This window comes from Plectropomus leopardus, chromosome 23 (assembly GCF_026936395.1).
Source record: "Plectropomus leopardus strain MGB_pleo_1.0 chromosome 23, ASM2693639v1, whole genome shotgun sequence".
NCBI lineage: Eukaryota > Metazoa > Chordata > Actinopteri > Perciformes > Serranidae > Plectropomus > Plectropomus leopardus.
In genome coordinates this window covers 23,947,501-23,955,000 of record NC_142198.1, presented here as the reverse complement: position 1 = coordinate 23,955,000, position 7,500 = coordinate 23,947,501, and the positions used below count along the sequence as shown (strand labels likewise).

General features: G+C 40.2%; 1 protein-coding gene across 1 annotated transcript in view; it reads left to right on the top strand.

The window, feature by feature from the left end:
• Positions 1-3,318: 3,318 nt before the first annotated feature.
• The window catches only part of LOC121940130 (kinesin-like protein KIF1C), a 30,396-nt gene continuing 26,214 nt past the window's right edge, over positions 3,319-7,500 (top strand). Inside the window, exons 1-2 of the mRNA XM_088073395.1 lie at positions 3,319-3,725; positions 3,831-4,026. The gene's annotated coding sequence lies outside the window, so the exon portion shown is untranslated. The remainder of the gene's footprint in view (positions 3,726-3,830; positions 4,027-7,500) is intronic.

Sequence of the window (7,500 nt, the reverse complement as noted above, 5' to 3'; positions counted from 1 at the left end):
CAACAACAACAACAAACAAAACAACAACAGCACCACCACCAACAACAACAAATAAAACAACAGCAACAACAAATAAAACAACAGCAACAACAACAACAACAGCAACAACAACAACAGCAACAACAACAGCAGCAACAAATAAAACAACAGCAACAACAACAACAACAGCAACACCAACAACAACAACAAATAAAACCACAGCAACAAATAAAACAACAGCAACAACAACAACAGCAACAACAACAGCTACAGCAACAACAACAGCAGCAACAACAGCAACAAATAAAACAACAGCAACAACAACAGCAGCAACAACAGCAACAAATAAAACAACAACAGCAACAACAGCAACAACAACAAATAAAACCACAACAGAAACAAATAAAACAACAGCAACAACAACAACAACAGCAACAACAACAACAGCAACAGCAACAACAACAGCAGCAACAACAGCAACAAATAAAACAGCAACAACAGCAACAACAATAACAACAACAGCAACAACAACAGCAGCAACAACAGCAACAACAACAACAACAGCAACAACAACAACAACAACAGCAACAATAACAACAGCAACAACAACAAATAAAACAACAGCAACAACAACAAATAAAACAACAACAACAGCAACAACAACAGCAACAACAACAAAAAAAACAACAACAACAACAACAACAAATAAAACAACAACAGCAACAACAACAAATAAAACAACAAATAAAACAACAACAACAAATAAAACAACAACAGCAACAACAACAAAAAAAACAACAAATAAAACAACAACAAATAAAACAACAACAACAGCAACAACAACAAATAAAACAACAAATAAAACAACAACAACAAATAAAACAACAACAACAAATAAAGCAACAACAATAATAATAAACAGTGACCTCCGTCAGTCTGCAGGTGACGGGCCGGATGACATCACGACGACCTCACAGGAAACCTGTGATGTCACAGCCCAGGTGAGCGTGCTCAGGTGAGTCATAGAGACAGTGTGAGTGTGTTTCTCTCTCTGACCTGCAGGAGGCGCAAAACATCCAACTTCAGCTCAGACGAAGAACCTGACGGTCAGACCGCAGAGACGCGACTCTTTATTATTTATTATTTATTTATTTATTAATTATTAATTTAATTTTAAAAATTATTACTAATTTTTTAATTTTTAAAAAATTAATTCATTTAACAGGGGCAGCACGGTGGCTTTGTGGTTAGCACTGTTGCCTCACAGCAAGAGGGTCCCTGGTTCTAATCCCGGTTGGAACGGGGTTCGGTCCGGGCGGGGCCCTTCTGTGCGGAGTTTGCGTGTTCTCCCGTGTCTGCGTGAGTTCTCTCCGGGTCTCCGGCTTCCTCCCACAGTCCAAAGACCTGCAGCTCAGGCTGATCAGTGACTCTAAATTGCCCTTAGGTGTGACTGAGTGTGTGTGGTTGTCTGTCTATATGTGTCAGCCCTGCGATGGTCTGGCGACCTGTCCAGGGTGACCCCGCCTTCTGCCCGATGACAGCTGGGATTGGCTCCAGCCCCCCCGCGACCCTTATGAGGACAGAAAATACTGTCATTTTCATAATGTCATTTTCTGACAGAAAATACAGAAAATGACTGACTGACTAATTCATTTAACAGACTTAACCCTTTAAAATCTTCACTGATGTATAGTTATATATGATCATATATTTACAGTATATATTTGACACATATAGACAGATGCTATTAGTTTATTTATAGTAGATTGCTCTCACTTTTATTTTGTCATTTTATTCTCTGTATGTTAGTTTTTTTGTTTTTTTTATAAAATTGAAAAACTTTAACTATAAAAACAGCAGGTGATTTTCTGCCGCTCAGTTTGTGTGTTTGAATTTTTATTTAGAATTCATTTTATTTCAGAGTCAGTGTGTTAACAGGAGCTCAGCGCCGACGTCTCCGGTCAGAGGAAAACTTACCTTTTACATGTAAAGTTCGCTTTAAGAAAGAGGCGTGTGAGCGCAGCGGCGCCCTGTGGTGTCACGTGACCCGTTCACACTGTCTGTGACATCACAGCAGGAAATGACCACGGAGGTCAAAGGTCAGACGCAACAATCAGCACGAAGACACGAACAGAAACACTCATTTATTTTTCTGTGTGTGTGTGTGTGTGTGTGAGTGTGTGTGTGTGAGTGTGTGTGTGTGTGTGTGTGTGTGTGTTTCCTCTCTCCTCCAGGTGTTTCCTCCCCCTCCTGTTTTACAGACGCTTGTGATGTTTGATGTTGACTGAACACACACACACACACACACACACACACACACACACACACACACACACACACACACACACACACACATAAACTTACACAGTAAAACATAGAAGTGAGAAAATTAGCTGAAAATTAGCCCAAAAAAAAGTTGAAAAAAAAGAAAAACAAATTTAACATGAAAATGAAAATGTCCTGGAAAAAACGTTTTTACTTTATATATTTTATTATATTTATAATAATAATAATAATAATCCAATCATAATAATTTTAAGTTAATGGATAATAATAATCATAATAACACTGGAACATAATTTTTAAAAATGTTTAAACATTCTTCTGAACTTTTGACGGCAGCAGGAAAAGTGACGTCGTTCCAGGTTTTAAAGGGTTAATAAGAAATGACCCAAAAATCAGCAGGAAAAGTTCAAGAAAATATCTGAAAAAGCAGAAAGAAATGAGTGAAATATAACTTTGAAATGATTGTCCTTCTGTGAGACTGCTCCTTTAACTTCCTGTGTGCGCGTGTCCCCGCCGAGTGTCCCGGTCCCTGCGTGACGTCACCCGGGTGGAGGTGGAGATCGTCTGTTTGAGAAGATGAGTCACTACATCATTAAAAAATACACACGCTCCTAATGCTCAGTTACTGATTACTTTATAAATTAAGATTACTATGATAGTAGGTGACAGTTTTGGAAAGTAACTAAGTATTTTACCCAAGTTCTGTATTTAAGTACATATTTTTCAGAAAATAAACCTGAAATTCAAACACATTTACAGACAGAAATGCATAAATAATCACACAAATACATGAAATGAAAATAAATGAATAAATGTGCCAAATGGGAAATTAAATAAAGTGGAAAATAATAAAAACATATGAAAACTGACAGATTATTAATTATTTTTGGAAGTTAAATATTTTGTATTTTATGTCTCCATGTATTTATTTTGTCGGTTTCAGTCCTCCGGACTCTGCCGGACTGTAGTCCTGGTTCAGGTTCCCGGTCTGAGTAAAAGGAGTCAGAGTGAGACCTCCTCTCGGTGTCTGCGGGCGGACCGGGGCGGGGCCCCCGGGGCTGACGGCTGACTGGCTCCTCTCCGCGCGGCTCCTGCACGCCTCCGTCACGGGAGCGCGCCCGCACTGTCACGCGCAGACCCGCCGCGCGGCCAGGCCACCGGCCAGCCTCTCTGCTCCCCCCCCCCCGCTCCGGATCCTCTTTCCGCCTCGAAAACTCCGCTTTCCGGTCAAAGTCTCCGCTCTCTCCCGGTTTACCGTCAATCTCCCCCCGCGGCCCCTCGGACCGGAGCGGCGGCGGCGGCCCCCGGCCCCTCAGACCTCCGGATTACCGAGTTTAGGTCCCGGAGCCGCCGTGATTGTCCGCCCCGCCGCGGGCCGCAGCGCTCCGGTGATCCTCCGCGGGCACCGACGGTGACGTCAGCCCCGGGAGCGGCCGCCGTTAACCGGAGGACCCTCTCCGGTGAGTCTTTAAACTTTTCTTAACGCTCGCGCGCGTGTGTGCGTGTGTGCGCATGTGTGACACAGCAGCGCCCCCACCCAACTGACTCTGTCCCGGTACCGACAGGCCCGGAGCACCGGGACCCGCACCGGGACCGGGACCAGCAGCGGGAGCGCGGCCGCTCACCGGCGGAGCTGCGGTCCCTTTGTTTGTTTGTTTGTTTGTTTGTTTGTTTGTTTGTTTGTTTGTGAGCGGGGACATGACGACACAGTGAGCGACCAGCGCGTGGCCTCCACGAGACTCCCCGTTTCCTCCGGTAGAGGTGAGTCATCTTCCCGTTAACGTGAGAACACGAAAACTACAGTTTCATCACCGTCTGACTCATGTACTAATACTCTGAAATATACTTCAGTGCAAGTTTTACTAGAAGTATTTTCAGAAGCAGAAAAACTTCATTTAAAAAGTAACATGGATTTATGGACATAATTCAATTTCACTAATTAAATTATATTAATTTATCAACATTTACTATCAATGGACTATTTTACTTTACTTCAAACTTTACTTCAAACTTTACTTCAAACTTTACTTCAAACTTTACGACAAAATACAGCATGTATACAGTTAAATTTACCTTCAGTTCATCAGAGTTTTCAGAATCAGAAATACTTCATATAAATACATAAATGTAGATAATAATGAAAAAGTATTATGTTCTAATAATGAAAACGAGTTTTAATTTGAACTTGAATTCATATAAACTTATTTTTTTAGTTTGAACTCAAACATGATAAATACCACATTGATGTTTGTTTACCTTCTTAAATAAAGTTTTTATTATAATTTTACTGTTTTACTTACTGCAATATATTTTGCTTCTTAAAAAAACTAATTTCAACTAATTTAAGGTTTTAAAACTGTTTTAAATTAGATTTTTAATTATAATTATCATGAATTTAAAATACTAAAAACAAACATTTTACAAATCACAAAACAAATCTAAATATTCTTTAAAGTACCAAAAGTTAAATATCTCAGATTTAAATAATATTAATACGTTCAAATACACAAAACATGATAAATAATTCTTAAAAAAGCACAAAATAGTTAAATAGTTTGGGCGGAGCAGCTTCAGGTGAATATTCAGTGAAACAGGTGAAACTCAGTGAATCATGAGGCCGAAATTAATCGATTAGTCGTCGTTTATTAAATCGCTCATCAGTTACTTTGATGAATGATTGATCAGTTTGAGTAGAAGCTGAAACGTCTGATTTCAGCCTCTAAAACGTGAAGTTTTTCTGCTTCCTCTCGTCTGAAAACTGAACGTCTTCGGACAAAACGAGACGTTTTTGACCTTTTTTACTTTATTGACATTTTACAGATCAGACGACTAATCGAACGAACTAATCCTCAAATTAATCAACGATTATTTTAGTCCTTTATTTCAAACTTTTAAAGCCCTTTAATGAATATTTCTCAAAGTTAATGAAGTTTATTTTGGCATCGGTTCGTTTTATTGTCGTCAGAAACATCGATTCGTTCGAACATTTCGATTCTGACAGTTTGAGAAATGTAAGTTTTCCTCGTATCGCTGCTTTGTCTCTCTTACTGTTCGTGTTTCTGAACAGGAAATAAGTCGTTTTTTTATAACGTTATATTTCTCTTTTTAGAAAAATAAAAATTTGATACACGCGAATCAAAACTGGCATCAAACATTTAGTTGAAAGTAGAAATTTCATCACCATGGCAACGTCAGCTGCAGGAACTCGAATCATTTCTGTCGTCCGTCTTTTGATCCACGATGAGCTTCACGCCGGCCGCATCCCAAACCGCTTTACAGAGATTGTCTGCCGCGGATAAATGTCCAAATCGTGACTTTGCTCCGTGATCTCAGTGAGTCAGCTGATCACGAAACTTCGTCTTTTTCTCGTATTGAAGTTCCAATAAAATCAAAAAAGTTCAGTTTTACTGAAAGTTTTTAGTGTCTCTGAAAAAACTGAAGTTCAGTGACGTGAAATTCAAAAAGCAAACAGGAAGTAGAAACCCGGCGGTCAGTAAACAGGAAACAAAAATGTGAAAAAGTCGGGGTTTTTTCAGAAAATGAGGAGAAAGTGTTTGAGTTGTGAACGAGATTCAGAGTTTAATCAAACATTTTAATTTGACTGAAATATCTTCACGTTTAAAACCTGCGATTCTCACTGACTCCTCCCATCAAAATAACAGCCGACAAACGGAGGCCGACACGGAGCCCAGGCCAAAAAATCCTCACGTTTGAACTCAAAGACGGATTATCGATGGATTATATTGATGCCGAATTGACCTGAACGCCGTCGACGTGTGACGGCTTTTATCTCGTGTTTCTAGAGTTTTGAGTTTTTGTGAAAATGTAAACAAACGTTAAAATGTTCCATTTCTTAAAGGAGGTTTGGTGAAATATCTTCCACCGGGAGCCGGATGGAAATACTGTGAGAGGGATCCAGTTTGTAGTCAGACAGTGATGCCGCAAGATCTCAGGTGTTTGTTTAGAAAAGATTTTGGTTTTTTGTCTCTCTGAGTGACATCAGTTTCAGGTGCCGGTTCAAGTGTTGACTAAAATTAAAACGTCTCCCTCAGTGGAGTTCAATGGGACAAATGTGACGAAAACGTGATGAAAACGTGACGAAAACGTGACGAAAATAACAGAGCAGAAGTTTGTGAGCGTCCACATACTTTTGGCCAGATTGATCTGAATTATGAGCAACTTTGAGCGGCCGAAACTCCGAACTAAAGTTAGCCTGCGAGGCTAAAACGGCTGCAGCAGGCATCTCAGCTATCTGAGTGTGTGTGTGTGTGTGTGTGTGTGTGTGTGTGTGTGTGTGTGTGTGTGTGTGTGTGTGTGTGTGTGTGTGTGTGTGTGTGTGAGAGTGTCAGTGTGTGTGAGTGTGTGTGTGTGTGTGAGTGTCTGTGTGTGTGTGTGTGTGTGTGTGTGTGTGTGTGTGTGTGTGTGTGTGTGTGTGTGTGTGTGTGTGTGTGTGTGTGTGTGTGTGTGTGTGTGTGTGTGTGTGAGAGTGTGTGTGTGTGTGTGTGAGTGTGTGTGTGTGTGTGTATGTGTGTGTGAGAGTGTGTGTGTGTGTGTGTGTGTGAGTGTCTGTGTGTGTGTGTGAGTGTCTGTGTGTGTGTGTGTGTGTGTGTGTGTGTGTGTGTGTGTGTGTGTGTGTGTGTGTGTGTGTGTGTGTGTGTGTGTGTGTGTGTGTGTGTGTGTGTGAGTGTCTGTGTGTGTGTGTGTGTGTGTGTGTGTGTGTGTGTGTGTGTGTGTGTGTGTGTGTGTGTGTGTGTGTGTGTGTGTGTGTGTGTGTGTGTGTGTGTGTGTGTGTGTGTGTGTGTGTGTGTGTGTGTGTGTGTGTGTGTGTGTGTGTGTGTGTGTGTGTGTATTTTTAGCTGCATGTTGTTTGGTTTCTGTTCTGATGTTATTAAGCAACACCACGGAGCTGATATTACGGCATTCACGTGGTCATGGAAAACCTGGAAAAGTCATGGATTTTGTTATTTGCAAAAAACAATTTACAGGTTTGGAAAAGTTTTGGATAACTAAATATACCTTGAAAGTCAAAGACAGTCAGAAAATCCAACAGTGATTTCTGTTTTTACAGTTTCCGGCTGATAAATGACGTCATCGTTTCTTTAAAAAATCACCAAAAATGTTGGAAAGTTAAAAAAATTAAAATAAAAAATTGCACAAAATTGAACAAATAAAAAAAGTGAAAAATTCACCAAAAAAAACAAAGGAAGCGATAAAAAAACCAAACGTTTTGAAAGA